Below are 22967 nucleotides of genomic sequence, written 5' to 3'. Positions count from 1 at the left end.
GCTGTCGGCTGCTTCGACGCTCTGGTTGCTCTCGGCCACGGTGTACCCCGTTACCCTGATGCTCCGGGCTGCCGGGATGGTGGTGTTCCTCGTGACCCTGATGCTGAAGCGCTGCACCGCCATGAGCGGTGTGCTGCTCGACAGGAAGGGGAGCAAGAGGTCTGTGTGGGCGTAGGTGTCTTCTATTACGCCACATCACGCGACCGCTGCCCATCTTGATGAGGTAGTCTCTCCTTCGCCCAACAGCCACGATGACACCCAGGCGATCCCAGAGGCCTGTCGTGTGATCTTGAACGTCGACGTGGCCACCGAGGTGCAGGAGAGGAAGAGTACGGGCGGACGCGTCGTGGCGAAGTTTCGCTTTCTTCCTCAGTCGCTCTGCCTTGGCGTCGCACTCATCAGCAGCGCGCTGCCACTGCTGAGCGTATGAGCGATGATGAGCCGGGACACAGGACCTCATAGGATGACCGAAGAGGACTTGTGCTGGTGATCGCCCTTCCGCCCTCGGAGTGTTGCGCAGTTCCAGCAACCCGCGAGCGAACGCATCCTCGTCCAGGTGTCCCTGCTGTGTGGTCGTGAGGATCAGCTTCTTCACGGACTTGACCGCTGCCTCGGCGTGACCATTGGAGCGTGGATAATGAGGTGAAGATACACGATGCTCCACCCCCCATCGAGCCAGGAAGCGCCGTACCGATGAAGAAGTGAACTGCGGTCCACCGTCAGTCCTCAGGAGAACAGGCACGCCCGTGTCGGCGAACACACCCCGAAGGACACGAACGAGCTGATCAGCCGATGCTGGACGTGAGCATGCAGACACGTGAGGCCACCCAGACAAGCGATCTACATACACGAGGTATGTACGGCCTGCTGCGTGGAAGTAGTCTGCAGAAACTGACTCAAACACCCTGCTGGGTGTGTCCGTGTCCTGCCAGAGAGGTTCGTTGGCTTGGCTTGGTAGGAGTGGACGGCATAGTGAGCATCCAGAAACGACGTTCTCAACGTCTCTGTCCATACCAGGCCAGTACACCGTTTGTCGGGCCCGTCGCTTGGTGCGCTCCATCCCCTGATGACTGTCATGGAGTCGCTCTAGTGTTTCTCGGCGGAGGCTGTGAGGAATAAGAAGCCTCGGCCCGTAAACCACCAGGTCGTCGTCTACGGCCAGCAGACTGCGCACCGGCCAGTACGTACGCAAGCGGTGATCGAGGTCGTGGCAATGATCAGGGAAGCCCTCGATGATGACGTTCTTGAGCAAGCAGTACTCCCCGTCTCTTGCTGCTGCGGCACGTACCATTTCCACAGTCTGATCCTGGAGTGGTGCTAAGCGGACGCCGTCCTCATTGGTGGCAGATAACGCTGAGATGACCGCTGAGTGGAGAGGGTCGAGGTCACCAGAAGTAGCAGCATCCTCTTCCTCCACTGGGTCCTGTACTGGAGCACGTGAGAGGGCGTCGTCTGTCAACTCGATGGCCATGGATCCACCAGCCATTGCACGTAAACCTTCCTTTGCTTCGAAGACGCTGGGAAAGGCCTTGATCACAGCAGCAGCGTGCCCCGCACGCTGCTGTGGCGTTGGGTCGTAGGAATGAGGCCAGCTGATCACTTCTGTGGGCGTGGATAGAGGTGGCTGCGAGGCGGTCGGGTACTTGATGGAGCTGTTGCCGGTGTGCTGTTCTTCCCTGCGTAGCGGTCGGATTTGAGCCGGAAAATCTTCGGGGAGGATTCCGAGAGCGATGGAATCGTACCAGCTAAGCAGCGCCCCCTTCACCTCCTTCACCACGCTCACAACAGTCTCAGCTTCCCTGTCGCCCAGTTGCAAGTGCGACGAGAAAGTTCCTACACAGGTGAGGGGGTGATTACCGGCAGCATAAAGTCCATCACCATCAGCGGGCGCCAAGCTGGAGGGCGGGATTCCAAGGAGTGTTGCCGTGTCGAGGCCAATAACGGTCGTTTCGGCCCCAGAGTCAGGAGTCCACGTAATCTTGTCTCTTCCAGCGGGATGTGTGGCGGTAATGAGCACCTGGGGCGCAGGTCGTGCCGTCACCGTCTTTGTGTATACGCCTGATAAGAGCTGGTATACACTGGCACTGGCTCTCCCGCCTCGGGCCTGCAACCGCGATGAGGAGAGACAGTTGAGGAACTCCTCGAAGCTCCTCGTCGTTTCCTCACTGTCTGCTGACATACACTCGCAAAATGCCCTCTTTTCCCGCAGTTACGACACACTTTATCTATTGCCTGGCATCCCCTTTTGTCACTGCGACAATCTTTGCCACAACGATAACAGCCCGTGGGGCTTGAGCCCCCCGAAACTGCCCTTCCTGTAGTTCGAGACAGCGTTCACACCATGGCTCGAAGAGTGAGAGCCGCCCCTTAGTACTGCACTACACTGGTTAGCGCTCTCTGATGCTCTGCAAATATCTATGGCGTTTTCAAGGGTGAGTTTCTTGTTTTCCAGCATGCGTTTCAGAGCCACTTCGTCTCGTGTCCCAACGACAATTCTGTCACGCAGCTGATGGTTTATGCACTGGTCGCAAAAGTCACAGAAATTGGCGATTTCCTTAACAGCACATAAAAAGTCGTCAAAACCTTCTTGCGTTTCTTGCACGCGGGAGTAGAAGTCTCTTCTATCCATGATGATGTTGCGCTGGCTTCGCAGGTACTCACACATTGCATCGAGGATGGTTCTTAACTCCGCGTCTCTCGGTAAGCTTATCCCGTAGCGAAGTGTACGGGTCCACTCGTCGTCTAGGACAGCAGCGAGTGCCGCCCTCTGCTCAGCCAGGGAGAGACAGTCTATCCTGGCGAGGGTTACGTATCCTTCAAACTTATGGCGCCACGTGTCGAACTCACGTAAAGATGCTGACGCCGTTAAGTGAGGAATGATGGTGGCGGACGTCGGGAACCTCGCGCCCTGGGTAGACGTGCTGCGGGCTGTGGTTTCGCCTTCATTGCTCGCCGTGGTGCGACTGGGAGCTTGTGTCCCCACTCTCTCCAGCAGCTGGGTTAAACGCTCCTCGCGAGCCTGACTCTGCTCCGACTGTCGCGCTAGCAGAGCCTGACTCTGCTCCGACTGTCGCGCTAGCAGGGCAGCCAGCGCCTCCAACTGCTTCTCCATTCTGCGCCGTACCCACTGCAGCCTTGTCCTGATCCTACTCACTGCGCCATGTTCGACTCTTGACCAGCAGGGGCACAGGAAACGCAGGTAACAGTGCAGGTGTTTATTCACAGAAGGTGTGAACAGAAGGCTGGAGGTAGGTGATCTCCCGGCGCCAGGCCGCGCACTTCAACTTAACACTTATGACTGAAGCCTAGCTCGTTCACTCATACACGTATTCATGCCTCACACAAGTCTCGCTCATTCACTCGTTCACACAACTAGCCAACAACCACACAGCAGCACCAGCGCTCTTACACAGCTAGAACCTCCAGACTGTGGAATGTGTTTACGGCAGCCACGAGTGATACACAGACAATGACACTCCAGCAGGTGAAAGTGGCTGCACACAGGTGGCGTAAAACACAACCCCCCACACTAGTGCTGTGTTAATCATGTCTATATATATATATATATTAGGATGAGTTTACTTTTTGTATATATTTTCTTCCTTACATTTAAGTATAGGCTTTTCAAATAACAGCATAAAAAACGTGTTGTTTTAAGCCTGATGTAAATTTTTGTTTAAATAAAAAAAAAAAAAAAAAAAAAAAAAAAAGAGAGAGAGAGAGAGAGAGAGAGAGAGAGAGAGAGAGAGAGAGAGAGAGAGAGAGAGAGAGAGAGAGAGAGAGAGAGAGAGAGTATCCGGCACACCCTCTTCCCTTTCCTTTCTCTCTCAATACTCTACATCCTTAAAAATAAATAAACAAATTAATACAAGTGCCGAGAAGAAGCAATTGTTCCAACGCCTCTGTTCTGCAGCTTCACGAAACACACACACACACACACACACACTTTATGGGAGTCCAGATTTACGCATGGCACGATCTAGGTGACACTTGCTTTCTCTACGACTGAAATAAAATCAGCTACACCTCAAACAACGGTGTGCACGTGTCGTCTTTGTTCATCGACAGAAGCGGCCTCACCACCTGGCTGTGTGTGTGTGTGTGTGTGTGTGTGTGTGTGTGTGTGTGTGTGTGTGTGTGTGTGTGTGTGTGTGTGTGTGTGTGTGTGTGTGTGTGTGTGTGTGTGTGTGTGTGTGTGTGTGTGTGTGTGTGTGTGTGTGTGTGTGTGTGTGTGTGTGTGTGTGTGTGTGTTTATTGTATTGTGTTGTGTAGCATGTAGGGGGAGAGAGAGAGAGAGAGAGAGAGAGAGAGAGAGAGAGAGAGAGAGAGAGAGAGAGAGAGAGAGAGAGAGAGAGAGAGAGAGAGAGAGAGAGAGAGAGAGAGAGAGAGAGAGAGAGAGAGAGAGAGAGAGACTACGCATACACCCCTACACATTCGTCAACAAGTACTTTTGATGCCTAGGTATAAAATATATAGGAAGGTTCATCATAGCTCATACTAAACCAATACAGAGAGTTGTGGGAAATGGGCGGAAAATGCACCACCGTTCACAAAGAAAATATTACCCTTTTTTTATAAACAAAATATGAATGCCGGAATTGTCGCTTCTTACAAAATATTACAAGACCATTTTTACGTAGTGGGAGATAATAAATGAAGGCGTCCATTCATCATGACGGTCCCATTCAATAGTGAATTATCCGGTTTACTCTTATTTTTATTTATTTATCTATTTATTTATTATTATTTATTTATTTATTTATTTATTTATTTATTTGTATTTTTTTTTTCTTCTTCTTCTTCCCGTGTTCCTTAAGGAGGAGGATGGAAGCGCCGCCCTCCGCTGCTCGCTGCACGGCTATTCTCAGACCCACACCCAGTATATTCCCTCCCTCCCGCCACGCGTCTAAAGTTAGCGCGGACATGAAGCACAACAAATGGACTGGACTACCACCTTTTTGTATGGAGATTTTCACGGTCAGTTTTCTACCCTGGAGATATTTGGGCATTACTTTTTATTACATCTTCAGCCAGGAGAGATTTACGGCATAGGTAAAGGACGACTTCTTCCTCTCAAGTCTCGCCGCGCAAGCAGTAAAAGGAGCAAAGTATTGGTTTCTTCCCTCCTGTATACTCGCCAGCAACGCCTGAGTTTCTGCTTTGGACGATGATGCAAACAAAGCCTGGAGAGTTTGTTTTCAACCACCGATTAAGTCTCGCTGAAAGTTATAGTCAAACAAACTATTTGGTGAGCCTGACCCGCAGCCAGAGCGAGATCATAAACTTCGTTATCTCCAGTGATGACCTCAGCAGGCAAAACTTACTGCATATACAAGTACCCCTCCTGGCAGGACTGACAGGGAACACAACTGAAATCACCTTTCGTTGATCCTCGGTGTTCCTCAGTATGAGAAAAGGAGAACACAAGAAAATGCAGTGGGCAGCGAATGCTTGTGTTTATGCAAGACAGCAAGAATGTGCACAATAGCAGGAGGGGCGGAGAGCGGTGCCAGCTGAAAGGTGAGGCAGCTGTGAGGACGTGGCGGTGGTGGGCTGGGGTGGAGGAATGGATGGAGTGAGGCACCCACCACCCTCCACCCTCGCCCCAGTGCCAGAGCCTCCACAGGTGTGCCGCCTCAAGTAAGCACGCGACGCCGGGTCTCCTTTCATTCACGGGCACCAGGTGGCAGCCACGTGCTTGCGACAAAACTTTAACACAATTGTCTCCTTCCTCATCATCGCTTCCCCCTCCCCCCCCTCTCTCTCTCTCTCTCTCTCTCTCTCTCTCTCTCTCTCTCTCTCTCTCTCTCTCTCTCTCTCTCTCTCTCTCTCTCTCTCTCTCTCGCTGTCAAGAAATAAGCAAGGATACATAAAAACCTCCACGCGTTACTCAAGTTACACAAGTGGCAATGATGTGTCGTGTGTGGAGCAGTTTGCATCAAGGTTTTAATTATTCCTAATTTATGAGCCATCAAATCTGTTGCTGCAGCAGGTGACAGGCTGACTGCCACGTGTGCCCCGCTTCCCTCTGACACCTCACTGCCTCTGCTTTTCTTTACTGTCATTTTCATATATATACTGTTCTCCTTTTCCTCCTCCTCCTCCACCAGCATTTCCTCTCCCTCCTCTCCCCTCTGTTGATAATAAGAGTAATAACAGTATTTTTTTTTCGCTTCTACGTACGGTTTCCCCAGGGCGGTGCCTCCTAACGAAAGACTTGGTTGTAGCATTTGGAAATCGTTGCCGCGAGTGGATGTCCTTCCTAAACTCGGACCGTGGCCACGATTCGAACCCGTGCGCCTGATAAAAACACCACCAACAGCGGCAACTTTTCCACCACCACCACCACCACCACCACTACCACCACCAACAACTACAACAACAACAACAACACCGACAACAACAATAATAACATCAACAATGACAACAACAACAACAACACCAACAACAATACCACCACCACGAACACCACCACCACCACCACCACCACCAACAATAACAACAACAACAACACCAACAACACCACCACCGCCAACAACAACACTATCAACACCACCAATACCACCACCACCACCACCACCAACAACAACAGCAACAAGAATAACAATAACAACAACAATAACAACAACAACGACGACGACAACAGCAGCAATCAATAATAGCAAACGTAGTAGTAGTAATAGTAGTAGTAGAAGTAGTAGTAGTAGTAGTAGTAGTAGTAGTAGTAGTAGTAGTAGTAGTAGTAGTAGTAGTAGTAGTAGTAGTAGTAGTAGTAGTAGTAGTAGTAGTAATAATAATAATAATAATAATAATAATAATAATAATAATAATAATAATAATAATAATAATAATAATAATAATAATAATTAACATTTTCCATAACACGTGCAAATTCTTACTATCATCTCCATACAGATAAACAGGTCATTCACTTCATCAATCTCGCGCTACGCAGGTAACATTGTATCTACCTGCCGGTAGTGAGACGCGATCTTTGTTCAGGGAGCGAGACCACAGGTGAGAGGAGTAATGAGCACCCAGTGGCGGCGCACCTGCACTCGCCACCAACCCTCCACACAATCGGTCATTCTCCAGCAGGACAAAGCCCGGAACATCACATGAACGGAGGCGCTGAACAGAGAAGGGAACAAAGAGAAGGGGGAAAGAACAGCTTCAAAAAGAGAATCGGTGCGAGGATGGTAATATATTAAAACAGCGAAAGTTATACTATACGCATTTATCACGGAAAACGAGTGTCAAGTGGCGTGAATGAGAACGGAGATGAAAAGTTGTGCATCTAAAATACAGGGAGTGGAAAAGAATATAACACAGTATGGAAGACTTACAGACTATTTACATTCAGAATACTGTGTCAGATTCATGCAAACAACATCAAAAGCTGTAACTGTCACTGCTGAGGATAAGAGACAGCCAGACAGACATCTCGACTCCGCTGCCAAGAACACAAATATGCTTTCCTTCTTCCACTCCTCGAAATAAACAATATACGGAAACAAAGACACTGATGTACCGAGGTTTTAATTCAATAAAGATACTGTTTAATAATATAAACTGAATTAATGAGTACAGGAATAGATGTGAAGCTTCTGCTGTGGCGGCAAACATTTTAGGTAGAGAGTGTCGAGATTGTGAGCAAGGCGGATTAGGACCTTAAATGTTTGAAAGCGTGGAAGGGTGAGTTCTCTCTCTCTCTCTCTCTCTCTCTCTCTCTCTCTCTCTCTCTCTCTCTCTCTCTCTCTCTCTCTCTCTCTCTCTCTCTTTCCATACACACCCATTGACTTACTCATCCACTTACTCGTATATCCACCAAGCCAATTATCCATTCACACACTGATTCACCCACCCACCTATCCACGTATCCACCCACCTATCCATACACACAATTCCACAAATCAATCAATCCCCCCATCTACCTACTCACTCCCATCCACTCTTCCATATACCCACCTACTCGCATACCCGTCCTTCATTCATCAGAGGGAAGAGGAGAGAGATTATGGACAAATGGAGACGAGGAAACGCAGAGGCAGACAAACGGACAAAAAAAAAAAAAAAAGGTCTTGTATATGTAAACAGTTATGACAAATATAATATTCTGAAGTTAAAAGTAAAGTATCTATTTTAATGGTCAGCGCCTAAAATTTGATGGAGGGAACCGCTAAAACTGGTGATTAAGAGCCACACCTACCGCCAGGTGCTCCCAAGTCAATCCTCTCACTTACTCCTCGTTCATTTCTTCATTCACTCATTAGATTACTCACATACTCAAGCACACACACACACACACACACACACACACACACACACACACACACACGATGATAGTTTTCTTTTTTATTGTCTATCTTATTTCCTTAGAGTATACCCAACAACCAATCCACTTCTGGGGTCAGTATTCAAGAAGCGGTCCTAGCGAGTCTCAGCTATGAAACGTGTCATAGGTAGGGAAAAAAAAACGGCACAATGTAATTACAAACTGCGCGCGTCTGTCATAAATCCGCGTGGCTGTTAAGGGTAGATCGAGCCTGTCTTCGCGCGACTAATGATAGACGCTCTCACTGGCGAGATGACAGGTAGATATGTGGGTGGATACATGTGTTAATGGGTGGTCGGATGAATTGTTGCGTGGATAGATAGGTGGATGTTTGGGTGCATGAGTGAGTGAATGGGTAAGTGGATGGATGAGTGGGTAGTTGGTTGAATTGGTGTGTAGATGGGTGGATAGATGGGTGAGTCGGTGGATCGCTGAATTGCTGGGTGAGTGGAGGGTGTGAGTGATGAGGTGTGTGGATTAGGTGTGGATGGTGAGTTTGGTGTATGTGAGTAGATGGGTGGATGGGTGGGTAAGTGGTTGGGTGGATGAGTATGAATAAGTAAGTTGGTGAAGGATTGGTAGACAATGCATGGATGGGTGGATAGATTAGTGGGAGACTGTGGTCGTAGTTAATGTGCAGTGGATGGTGGTGGATGGTTTGGTGCATGTTGGTGGGATGATGGATGGGTGAGTGTGGGTGGGTCAGTTAGTGGGTGGATGGGTTAGACGGGTGGATGGATGGATGGTTAGGCCTGTAGATAGTGTGTGGGAAGTGGGTAAATGAGTGGATGTGGTTGAGTGGGTGGCTGATGGATGGGCCAACAGAGGTAGGTGGGTGAGTGAGTGAATGAGTGTGAGTCGGTGGATAGGTGGATGGAGTCATGACTATTGGTGTGGTGGATGTGAGTGTGGATATAGCTGAGTGGTTGAGTTGATGGGGTGGATGTGATTGAATAAGTAGTGGATGGGTTGATGAAGGTAATATTAGTGTGTGCGGATCTACATGGTGCCTTCAAGAAAACTGTAGTCCAGAAGTCTGAGTCTAGATGTTTTCGGGGCCAAGTGGTTTGGGTAACAAGTGTCTCGAGTAGCAAACGTCCTGAGGCCTATTTGCACTCAGGCCAATCTGTCTTGAGGATCATTTAACCTGAAGCCCGTATGACCTGAGTACCATCCGCCGCAGTACCAAGGGAGTGTAGTAAACCTTGCCAGAACACCTGATTATGACCTTGTTACTGCTAATTAGTGAACAGCAGGTGGCTTATGTAATGTTCAAAATCATAATATTTCAATATATACTGGCAGGAGAGAGAGCCGTAAGGGAAAAGGGCAGCGTGTGGTGGGAGGCAAGGCACGCTCCAGCTTGTTGGTGTGGGATGGGTTTTTTATCCTTTTCTCCGCGGAATGTGATGCTTTTGTTGGAGAGGGATGTGGACTTTTTACGACGGCGTGGGACGTGTTTTCTGTTGGCGTGCAGTGTCGACTTTTTGCTGTAGTGAGACGTGCTCGTGTGTTTTTGGGGGCGTGTGGCGTGGGCGTGTGTGTGACGGCGTGATATGTGAGGCGCAGTGGGCTGATGTGGGACTGCGGCTGTGTAGGGGAGGAAATTGCACGGCAGAAGCGGTGTGTGAGAAGCGAAGATTGGTCCGTTTTTAATAAAGGAAAATTAATATAAGGATGGTTCTGTTGTAGAGCATGGGAATGGGGTTTGCACTGGGGCATGTGAGGCTAGTGTGCTTAATTAGAAGATAAAGATGAATTACTGTTAAATGGTGCTTAATGGTGAGATAAAGTGCTGCATTTAATTAGATTATGGGGAGTGAGTGACAAAGAGATGTAAAGGACCTGTAGTTGATGTAGCATGGGGATGCTTAATTAAAATACGGGAAGGCTGTGCTTAATGGGAACACAGAGGTTGTGCTTAATTCCAAAGTGTGGGATGTGGGTGTCTGTGATTAATGGGAGTATGAAGATCCGTCCGTAATGGAGTTACGGGAAATGCTGCACTTAATGGTGATATGGGAGAGGCTGTGTTTAGTGAGGAATGGAAAGGACTATATTACGTATTTAGGTTGTTTAAGCAGAGAGAGCTCGGGATATATGCGTGTAGTATGTAATATTGGACGAGTTACATCTAATGGAGCTCACAGTGAAGGGCCGACATGAAAGGCAGTAGAAGTAGCGATGTCTACTACAGAAGGCAGCAGGCGTGTATAAGTGAAATTAAATCATCCTTACTGCATGAAAACTACTACACCAACATGAATACTCTCCAGGCTACCACAACATCCAACAAAATTCGATTTCGTAGCATTTCGGTTTTGATTCGGATGCGTACTATCTTTTCCTACCTAGACTGCGGGAATTGAAAAGTAAAAAAAAAACAAAAAAAGAAGAAAATAATGTTCCTTCTCATCTCGCCAACAATACAGAAGCAAATACAAGTAGCGGACGGAGGCTTCAGAGTTGAATGCGCACCTGAGGATTGCAGACTTCCTCTTCCACCGAGGACGGAAACGCTACACGCAGCAAAACTTTCTCAAAAGCCGCCCTCCTCCGCCTCTCAAAAGTTACCTCTTCCTACCGCCCGCCACTTCTGACACTAAAATCTGAGCCAAAAACCACAGCTGAGTAATGCAAATACACTGGAGAGAGAGAGAATGTTCGATACTTTTTACTGTTCTCTTTTGCAAACGAGAGCTACCCAGCTGTGTGTGTGTGTGTGTGTGTGTGTGTGTGTGTGTGTGTGTGTGTGTGTGTGTGTGTGTGTGTGTGTGTGTGTGTGTGTGTGTGTGTGTGTGTGTGTGTGTGTGTGTGTGTGTGTGTGTGTGTGTGTGTGTGTGTGTGTGTGTGTGTAACATTTGAACATTTTCTCTACGTGTCCTACCTGTTACATATTACCAAACTCTTGAGAACATCAAGCAAGAAAAGAAAAGAAAAGAAAAGAAACGAAAAAGGGGTTTTCATCGATGACGTCTTTCTTCCCCTTCCTCAGTAACCAGCGCGCCTGAGACCACTCACATGTAGGCTCGAGTCTAGTGCACCGTTTGCGGGAGGCACTCAACCACTCGAGGGAGGGATGATCTAATAATCCCTTCCACTTTTACGCTCCACTTGCCTTTCAAGCCCCGCAAGGTGAACGTGTTACACAAATGTGGTCAAATCCCTTCTTACTTTGACGTCCTTTACCCCTTTCCCCTTCTCTCTCTCTCTCTCTCTCTCTCTCTCTCTCTCTCTCTCTCTCTCTCTCTCTCTCTCTCTCTCTCTCTCTCTCTCTCTCTCTCTCTCTCTCTCTCCTGTAGCTTTCATTTCATCCGTTCGTCTGCTACTATTTTTTTTTTCTTTTTTTATGATTCTGTTTGTCTCGGTTTTTCTTTCTTTTAGGTCTCTCTCTCTCTCTCTCTCTCTCTCTCTCTCTCTCTCTCTCTCTCTCTCTCTCTCTCTGACTTTCATTTCATTCGTTCGTCTCTTGCAGCTTTTTTTTTTCTTTCTTTTTTTCATGATACTATCTGTTCCAGTCTCTCTCTCTCTCTCTCTCTCTCTCTCTCTCTCTCTCTCTCTCTCTCTCTCTCTCTCTCTCTCTCTCTCTCTCTCAGCAGCGTCGCATTATTCAGTCCCTCGCACAAGACTCAACCGAGGCAACTATTGTAAGATGAAGCACAAGGAAACGAGTTATGTTACCCTGTTTGCTTTCCGTCGCTTCTCTCTCTCTCATTCCATTCTCCTCTTTCCGGTTCGTCCGTCCGTCCTTCCTCCTCCTCCTCCTGCTCCTCCCACTCCTTCTCCTCCTTCCTCTTCTCCTCCTGTTCCTCTTACTCCTCGTCCGCTTTGATCCCACGGGAAGGATGAGCTTCAATCCATAAATGCTTTATTGGAGGAAACTTTCGAGTCACGTATAAAAAGGAATTTCTTGCCTCGACACCAACAAGTATGAAGTATTATTGATCCTGGGAAATAATTGGATACATGCAAAGATGCTCGCTCCTTCGTATTATCATGTTATTTTTTGTTAATATATGATCACAGGGGATTAAATATACATGACTTTCAAATTTCAGCATGGGTTTTTTTTTTTCTTAACTATGAGGGTTATGAACAACCTTCGTACTACTGCTTTCTACCACCACCACTACCACAACCATCACCACAACTACATCTACTGCCACAATCAGAGACACAGCCACTGGAGCTCTCAGCACCGCCTCTCGTTTCCCCTTCACGCCGCCGCCGCGCCTCCCTCCCCTCTTGCGCCCACATCACAGGCACCAAGGGAATACAAAGGCGTTTTCTCTCTCTCTCTCTCTCTCTCTCTCTCTCTCTCTCTCTCTCTCTCTCTCTCTCTCTCTCTCTCTCTCTCTCTCTCTCGAATACAGCAACAATTCGTGCCTTGGTCCTTCGTTAATCGTCATCGACACTATCAGGCAACAAACGTGAATCTGAATCAAAACTTTGGTTCATATTCTTAAACGTGTCAAAGCTTAATTTCAACTATTTTAACAGCTTGCAATGGAGGTTATTCAGCCTTACGATTTTTTTTTTTTTTTTTTTTTGTGATTCTGGTAATGGCTTAACAATGTTTCGACACCAAGGGAAAAAAACACACATGAGAACACGCCTAATCATCTGTGTGGCCTTTGAAAACTGTTACGATGAGGGAGTAAGGCGTTTAATAATACATTACGAGTATGTTGCTATTTAAATCTGTGAACCTGTATCCCCACTTACCGTGCACGCAGCCTCCTCTCATCCCCACCCGTCATGTTTCCCGTGCCTGTAGTCTCCTATAGCTGTAATATACGCAAGTAGCAGCATTGTCTACCGTTTTACGACTTACTGCATGTTTCTTATAGGGCAAAAAAAGCAACACAGACACAGGCAGTCCTATGTGAGTGAAGCAAAGGTGGCAACAGTACATACCAATACCAGCCTCTGGGACACGCCCGTGGAAAGTTACACTCCCTCCTGGTGGTAGCACTGAGCACTTACCTGAGGAAAATGAGAAAGTAAAGATGAGTAAAAAGTATATTAATTTATATTTCACATATTTACCTGTATCACAAAGAAATATTAGGAATCAATCAAAACTTATGTAACAAAAATTCACACTTTTACCTGCTCGATGAAAGGGAATTATGTATGAGTCTCTAATAACTAATTAAATGCTATACCACCTAATAAGGAAATACAGTAACGCGGTTTTTCCCCCCAGCTCATAATGATGAGTTAATACGAAATGTACTACAGATCAGCTCACAATTTGACCAAATATTCTGTTGGATTTGAAATGTAAAATAACACCCAACTTTTTTTTTTTTTTATGGCAGAAACAAACCAGTCTTTTCAATAAAATCACTCGCATTACGGAGAAGAAATAAAATCACTGAAGACTGCTGAAATTACGCGCACAAAACAACAAAACAAAAAAGTTACACCTCTAACTGAAAACATAGTCCTAAATATAGCGTGCAATTCTATTAATAAAAAATGTATTTCAAGGCGGGAGTCTCGTCCAGGACCCGAGGCTCAGTAATACCGTGAAATTCTTGTGAGCTGAAAATACCCTCTCAAGCAAACTCCCCCTCGCTGGCCTCCTCCCTTATCCTCCCCTCCTTCCTCACCTCCTCCTCCTTCTCCTCCTCCTCCTCCTCCTCCTCCTCCTCCTCCTCCTGCTCCTCTTCTTCCTTCTCCTCTTCCTCCTCCTCCTCCTTCCACCTGCCTGCCCACCTCAAGCACTAGGTGGAGTGAAAGTTAATGGAATGAGGTTGTTTAGTCCAGCACCCTCTCTCTCCACTTCTTCTCTTCCTCCTTCACCTCCTTTCCCTTATCCACCCCTCCCTCTCTCTCTCTCTCTCTCTCTCTCTCTCTCTCTCTCTCTCTCTCTCTCTCTCTCTCTCTCTCTCTCTCTCTCTCTCTCTCTCTCTCTCTCTGTTTTTTGCCTTCACTTCCCCTTCCCTCCCTCAACGCATGGCTCTCTCCCCTTCTCACGCTGCAAATTATCCGCTGCCGGGATTTATTCATTGCCAGAAGCGAATTATTTCAGAGTTAAGCAGTGTGCGAAAATTGTTGATTCTTTGCAGCGTTACTGCCATTACCACGCCTACCACCAGCACCACCACCACCACCACCACCACCACCGCAACCAAAGCAGCAGCAGGAACAACAGCAATAATGTAACAGTATCTTGTATGAAGTATTGTATTACATTGCCGGTGTTGCTGTTGCTGTACAATAATTTCATGAGATATTTTGCTTGCTATATATTTTAAAGGGGAAATTACTGCATGCTCTGAGTATACATTTTATTTCTGAAGTTTTCGTGACAACGTTTGCGTGAAGTAAAATATAATAGATAATAAACACAATATTTTGATCGCGATTGTCTTCCCATCAAAGAAAGTTAATTTAATTTACTTTACTGTCTTTGGCCAATATTTCAGTTCACTGTCGACACATTCCTCAGCACACGCTCGGAGGCTCAGGTGGAGCGTGACTGCCTCTCTCCACACCTCTGTACTACTAGAGAGGGAAATGGTCACAGGAATCTCTAGGGAGCCGTGCAACCCACCGTGCTACCCCTGACAAAGAGCCACGATAGAGGTAAAATGTAGTGCTGAATACATACATACAACTTCTATCTTATCACGAGTGCTCGAATGCAACATCAACGGAGAGGAGCAGTGGTTACAAGGGTGTGCCAACATCGCAGTGCTGTTCATGATCCCTTGCCCTCCCTCGCCCTCACCACATGTTGCGTCAAAAATATACAATAACATGTGAGGTTAAGGCATTATATAAGCAGTATAAACACGAGACCCACTAACACCAAACCACGAGAGATGCAGACGCCGTGCAAGATTCTCCGCTCACTGCACTGGCATCCGTTTGTCTCCTTAACGATGCTCCGCCGCCGCCCACACCCTCATGGTCAATGCGGCCAACAATAACCTTGACGCAACGCACCACAAACTCATCTGAAGCACCGTCCGATTTCTGAAGGCAGCGCAACAAGACGTGGAAAAGACAAGAGGATGAAGGGAAGGAAAGAAAGGAGAAACGAGCTCTGGTCCACGTTAAGGGAGGATGCTTCAGTGGGAGGCAAGTCATCATCATTTCAGGGAGAGCCTCGCCAGCCCCTCACCGGCACTCCACGTCGCTTAGTTACAACGGCACGAGCGGATCTGGGAACGAAATGGCCCCACCTCGAGGGAGCCCCGTAGGTGGTAAGCTATGGCTCCCTGCAGGAAAGGAATATTGCGAGAGAGAGAGAGAGAGAGAGAGAGAGAGAGAGAGAGAGAGAGAGAGAGAGAGAGAGAGAGAGAGAGAGAGAGAGAGAGAGAGAGAGAGAGAGAGAGAGAGAGAGAGAGAGAGAGAGAGAGAGAGAGAGAGAGAGAGAGAGAGAGAGAGAGAGAGAGAGAGAGAGAGAGCAGGTAAGCGGATAGATGAAAGGAAAATACGAGGTTATAGGATTACACCTTAAACTTTTACCAAACTTTATCAGCTATAGAGGACACCCCTCCTCTCCCACACACACACACACACACACACACACACACACACACACACACACACACACACACACACACACACACACACACACACACACATTTTTCTCCAGGTAAAACACCTCTCAACTTTCCCCTCGGCACCCTTTTTTCCGCAAGCCACATCGAGTACTCCTCCACACCACTCGTCCATCACAGCCCACATGCTCCTCTCAACCCACTCGGTCCACTCATCCCACTCCCCTTCCACACAACGCACACTCTTGCCTTCACACCCGCACGGAGGAGGTAGAAATAAAAACAGAATTAATTAAATGACTCCTGAAATGCACAACTTGAGAAAGAAAGAGTGCAATGTTTTCTTTGGAACTTTTCACTGCGGAAATATCTCCAAGTTTCTCGGCAAAAAGATCGCAGTGAATACAAAATGGAAAAGCTTGTTGTGTGTGTGTGTGTGTGTGTGTGTGTGTGTGTGTGTGTGTGTGTGTGTGTGTGTGTGTGTGTGTGTGTGTGTGTGTGTGTGTGTGTGTGTGTGTGTGTGTGTGTGTGTGTGTGTGTGTGTGTGTGTGTGTGTGTGTGTGTGTTGCTGGCTGGCTCTTGCTGCTTCCCTTTTTGTATTTAAATAGTAAGGCTGTACAATTTAATAAGATGACACATTTTTTTTTTCCCTCAAGATTACGTTCTCAGTTTTTTTTTTTTTTTTTTGTATATAATTACATATACACATTTAAAATATTTTCTAACCAAGGACGAAAGACACAAAGTATTAGAATAATGACGAAACATTCAGTTAAAGTTAAAATTTAGAAGATAAATAGTATACGGAACAAAGCACAAAGTCTAACACTCACTCCTCCACCACTCCAGCTCTTTGTTGTCAGAAGGGCTGGGGCGAGAGGGAGGCGAGGAAGGAGCGCGCCCCGGCCAGGGAAGAGGGAAAGCAGCGGACATAACATGAGCTCTGGGAATAAGTGAATGCATCTGGTTAAACACGCGAGTGAATATAACGGATGAGAGAGAGAGAGAGAGAGAGAGAGAGAGAGAGAGAGAGAGAGAGAGAGAGAGAGAGAGAGAGAGAGAGAGAGAGAGAGAGAGAGAGAGAGAGAGAGAGAGAGAGAGAGAGAGAGTTACAACTGACATAAAGACGAACAGGTCGATATTCTAATTTAAACACACACACACACACACACACACACACACACACACACACACACACACACACACACACACACACACACACACAGCAAGTGATATGAATGACCATAACCAAAGTTCAACACAGGCACGATTACAAGAGTGTAGGAATGGGGCGTCTGAGCACAACTCACGACACACGCACCTCAGTCTGCTGGGAGCATAACTTCAGTGGATCGCGTCTTGACTCAAGCAAGACGGTGTCCCACGCGAGCTAAACAGGTGAGCTGCACACCTGTTGACCCATTCACTGCTTGGTTAATTTCGCGGAGACGGAAATTTATCCTCCCTGCGCGGCTGCGGGGAGCAAGCATAAAATAAATCACACCTCGCACCATGAAAGGAGCGCGCGGCGGCTAACAAGTGCTGCGTGGCAGGGAACAGCGACAGAGACTGATCATATGAAAGAGGTAAATGGCACATAAGTGAACCCTCCATCAGGCGAGCGCTGCGCCAACACACCTCCACCAGCACTGACACTTAGTTGCTCCCAGCCGCGCTGAGAGCAACTAACCTGGTAGGGCCTTGAATAATAGAGTACGTAATTTAGGTTTGCTTCATGTGAAAATTAGTATTAATAACAGCAGAAAGTTGTAAGTCTTATGTACCAGAGAAGGATTTGGTAAATGTGCGTACAGTAACATTCTAGGAATAATAATCTTGATTTGTTTCGTGTTATTTTTCATAATTTTAGAATCCCCAAAAGAAAATCTATTTTTCAATTGTCATCCATCATTTCATTTCAAAGGCCGCTATGTCCCTTTCTCCTGAGTACAACCTTCCATCACAGCCAGCATGCAAGCCAAGCACTGCCACTCCCATGCGACTTCGTAAATGCAAAGTAATGGCTTAGTGAATAAATGATACTCATTTTTCAACCAAGACAAACATACGCGAGCACACAGAGGTAGAAAGCAGATACACAGATCGACTGCTCGTTCGATAGTAGAGTATAGGTAAACAAATAGACAAATACATACATATGTACACACAGATAGATATGGAAGGAAAATAACACACATATCATTAGAGAGACAGGTGAATAAACGCACAGGTACATACAGACAGAGCAAGAAAATCATTTGTTAAGGAAATGCTCGCCTTCGTAAAGTCTTGAGCTATAGGAAAGTAAGACGGTAACGATGTTTAAACTTACTTCATGTAGTCTTATAATCCAAGTGAAGCAAACAAAAATACATTCTGAGGAGGCTTTACTTACAAAAGCAACACCAACTTTTAGCTTCTTAATTGGGTAATTGGGTGATATGAGAGAAATTCATTTAACGAGAAAAAGAACCTTTAAGTCATTACGTGCATACGCACTACTACTACTACTACTACTACTACCACTACTACTACTGCTGCTGCTGCTGCTGCTGCTGCTGCTGCTGCTGCTGCTGCTGCTACTACTACTACTGCTGCTACTACTACTACTGGTGCTACTACTACAGTAGTAGTAGTAGTAGTAGTAGTAGTGATGGTGTTGGTAGTAGTAGTTTTATAGTAGGTGCATGTGGAAACAATATTACAGCGAATAAAGAACATTCACAGGACACACTTCCTCTGCATGACTGTACATCTGCGTTAGCCCAGTTTACCTTTTCAAAGAGTTTTCAATGGAGTCTACTATTGACAACAGCACAAGGGAGGATTAATCCTGTTCACCGGGTTCTCTATGGATCCGACAATCGACAACCCCGGTTGGGGGCAGTAACAGTTAGATGTGCTACGAGTATGTGCTGCCCATCCCTGCCAGTACTCCGACTAATGCCTATGGATTTGTGGCTAAGCGTGCTCGAGGCAAGAAGAGACCCCAAGCTGCTGGGGGTGGATGGTTCTAGCCACCACACCGGGAAGGAACGTGGCTTGTCTTGACTCTCCAATAAAGGTCGCACAGTGAGGGAGGCAGCGAGTGTGAGCCGAGATAGCGGGAGGTTAGGTCGCTGAGGCCGCCAGATTAGCGATAGAGGCAATCCCGGGAAGCGCCCACACCAAGACGAGCTACAGAGGACCAGAAGTGAGACTCAACAATAGAGCACGTTCCCGACACATTCCTTTACATCACAAATGATATCCCGTTTTCCCTGTATACACTGAATAACTGCTGCTGGAGGCAATCTAAGTCCCACACATTTACTCGGCACGTAAACACAAAATCGTCAAGCTGAGTCGTGTGAGTGGCCAGATGGAGGCTTTCGGGTCGATCACGCCGCTCCGCCTGAGTGAGATGAGGTGGCGGGCCTTGTACTGCCACCTGGGAGAGGCCTTGTACCATCGGGGAAATGAATGAGATGGCCAAATGGAAAATCTCTCTCTCTCTCTCTCTCTCTCTCTCTCTCTCTCTCTCTCTCTCTCTCTCTCTCTCTCTCTCTCTCTCTCTCTCTCTCTCTCTCTCTCTCTCTCTCTCTCTCTCTCTCTCTCTCTCTCTCTCTCTCTCTGTGTGTAGCTTGAGTACCAGAATTTTAACTAGTAAGATGTTCATCCTTCTTTTACTCTAAACTTCACTGCAATTTTATATCAACTTTCCCGTCCTTCCTCCTCCGCGCAAATTGCCCGAGAACTTACTTCCTTTCCCTAATTTTTCATAACTGCCTTCAGTGCCAAACTGCAAAGTATCCCCCCAAAAAATATTAAAAAGTATTCCCTCACAAAAAGCCTTAATCCCCGTGACGTGCTCCCTCGAGATGATGAATTTTAGCCATTAAAGCGGGAAGAGAGAGACTCCCGCACCGCCAGTGAGCTTGAGTGAAGGAAAGATGACTTTTGGAAGAAACTCTGAATAAGACACTCTTTCCTCCCTACACACCTCACCTCCCCTCCCAACTCCCTCACTCATTTCTTCCTACTCTCCCTCCACTGCCTTACTTCCCTCCCCTCCTTCCCTCTTCCCATCAGCCTCTCCTCCGCCCCCTGCCCCGGTACTCTCATCAGCTGGATTAATGGCACTGGAGCAAGAACGTCGCCGCGTGCTGAATGGATCCCGGACATTGAGAGATCGCGCATAATTTTCCATATAGGACGCAAGAGCCGGCAAAGGGTGGACCTGGTAACTTCTTCCTCCCTGGCTGGCCTCGAGGGGAAAAAGGAATCTCCATTAGGAAAGGATCTGGCCCTCCTCCTCCTCCTCCTCCTCCTCCTCCTCCTCCTCCTCCTCCTCCTCCTCCTCCTCCTCCTCCTCCTCCTCCTGTACTGAAAGAGTGACAACGCTGAGATAAGCCGGTGAAGGATGGGAAATGGATGGGAAGGATGTAAATGTAACTGAAAAGAATAACTGAATCTCTCTCTCTCTCTCTCTCTCTCTCTCTCTCTCTCTCTCTCTCTCTCTCTCTCTCTCTCTCTCTCTCTCTCTCTCTCTCTCTCTCTCTCTCTGTAACTTCCACAATCTATATTTCTGACGGAGCATTTCCTTCTAGCAGGCGAGCATTGCCCCCCCTCTACCTAGTACTATCAATCAGTGGCCTCTCCCAGGTATAAAGTCGACAGGTGCTAAAGCCTTACTTACTGTCACCGTCCCTGGCCGGCCTTCCCTTCCCCTCGCAGATTTGCATACTGATGGCAGGAAGCTTTTCTTCAATCGCGCAATGCACTTCCTTCCAGCGCCATCCTTCTCTCCTTCTCACTTTTCCTTTCCTCAGTGTTATCCCATTTTCTTTTATGTTCATGTCTCTCTCTCTCTCTCTCTCTCTCTCTCTCTCTCTCTCTCTCTCTCTCTCTCTCTCTCTCTCTCTCTCTCTCTCTCTCTCTCTCTCTAGGCGAACGCAGGGAGTCGCTACACATTTTTCGAGCATTTAAAGTGATGAATAAATGCTAACAGGCTGCTGGATGACATTTTCCGGAGATGAACGGGAAAGGCAAGGCAGCGCCCCCACCCCTCCGCCCCCCGTTAGCCCCCCTGAGCGACCCTGGCTACGTCTACTACTCTGGCTTAGGGAAAATGGTTGACATCTGCCTCCACCTGAGTTCATTTGTTAAGGGGCGGGAATAAGGGGAACGTGAAATACACCAATATATGTGTTTGTGTACGGGCTTTTCAAGGGAGTTAACAGTGCCAGGTGAAGAAATGTTAACAGTATAAGCCAAGTCAGTCACCCAAGTAATACAGACTGGTTGGTGTGATGCAGGACTCATCTGGTGTTACGAAGGGATTGTCTTAAAGGAACACAAAGGAAGAACAAAGGATATCAGACTAGTTGGCCCCTACGAATTTTTTTTTTTCTCCAGATAAACGACATTATATAAGGGAGCTTAGTACATAATGACTCCATCCAATTCTTAAAGTTGATGCTCTAGCGTAAATTTTTTATGCCCAAAATGAGGTAGAAGCCGGGAGCGTTTTGAGGCGAACTTTCGTTCCATAAATCAGCTTTATAACCTTCAGCAGAAAACTTGCCGAATATTTTGTAGTAGTTTTCCTCAGTTTCGCTTTCTTTATCCTATTCAGTAAATAATGTACAGCCAGGATGGGAAGTCGACCAGCCTGCGGTACTCACTCAGGGCATTTTTTGTTTTCTCTAATTTTTAAGTCATCTAACCTGCTGGCAACTTAGTAGCAAAACCTGACATGTGATAGACTCTAGGCTCGAAACTTAAAAAAAAACACTGAAAATAAGCGTGGGGTGTTACTGAACTATTGACTTTGTACGTGGTATGAGTATTGACACATTCTGGGCTTTTGAATCGTATGCCTGACGTTTGAGCCTATGGTTTGTGTCCTCCTCGAGACCTCCAAGCAAATGAACACAAAGGAAAATAAAGAAGCAACCAATATTAGTAGAATTCTTGGCATAAATCAGGTTGTTTCTGAAAAAGCTAAACTATTTAATCCAAAGTAAGAGATGTACGATATGGATATGGCTGAGGACACCGCCGAGACACCGTGATTAAACCAGGACACACCGTGAAAAAGTCATGTTCCTGTGAAAGAAAACGAGAGTGAAAAATGGACAAGAGGAAACAAAGATGGAAACTCACTTAAAACGCTGTACGTCTCTCTCTCTCTCTCTCTCTCTCTCTCTCTCTCTCTCTCTCTCTCTCTCTCTCTCTCTCTCTCTCTCTCTCTCTCTCAATTTATGCATCACTCGCTCAATTTATGCATCTATCTCTATATCTTTTTCATCTCTCTCAATTCATCACTCAATTCCCTTTCATCTTACCCCGGGAGGAATAGGAAAAGAAAGATTACGCCCTGAATATTTTATGGTGCTGGTGTAGAGGGCGGAGAGGCACAAGGTTCAGGTAAGAAAAATGACCTTATTTCACCCTACGTGCCGTGCCAGGAGAGCTTCTTCCAGTTATCCTTCCATTTGGCCTACGGACCTCCACAGCAAGCCCCGCCCCTCCAGAAGCATTGGAGAGCCTCGCAGATCATTCCTATCCCGACTTTTCCAGCAATCTTCCTTTTTCCTTGTTACAATCAGTGAATGGGGATAATTTCCATATGAAGTACTAAAAGAAGACCAACTCCAAAGAGACTACATAAGAAAAACATTATAATCCCTATCAGTGACCATGAAATATTAAAAAGAAATGTTTAGAGAGAGCACCAGCCTGCTATAAAACACGGTAAATATATGACACGCTTCGCTGGGAAGATAAATGTGGAAACTAAGTAGAAACGTGTGCGGCGGAGAAGAGTAAAGGAGAGATGCGGCGAGGGGAAAAAAATGGTGAGAATGTGGAAGGTGTGGGTAAGGAAGCCAAGTCTTAATGAGGGAGGCCAGAGTGAAGAAGTTGAGTAAGGGGGAAGTGCAAAATGAAGTGGAAAGACTGTGGACCTTACCACTGGAAAGTCTGGGATTACCACAGGTGGAGTTAGTGTTCACAATTTTCATAACTGCTAGTATGTAAATTCCATCCAAGTAAACTCTATCGACAAAACGAAATTACTACAGGAAAAAATCTAACTCACTCACTGACTCTTAAGTTCCACCAACCTG

Source organism: Scylla paramamosain, chromosome 7, assembly GCF_035594125.1.
Source record: "Scylla paramamosain isolate STU-SP2022 chromosome 7, ASM3559412v1, whole genome shotgun sequence".
Classification (NCBI taxonomy): domain Eukaryota; kingdom Metazoa; phylum Arthropoda; class Malacostraca; order Decapoda; family Portunidae; genus Scylla; species Scylla paramamosain.
This window is presented reverse-complemented; position numbering follows the sequence as displayed.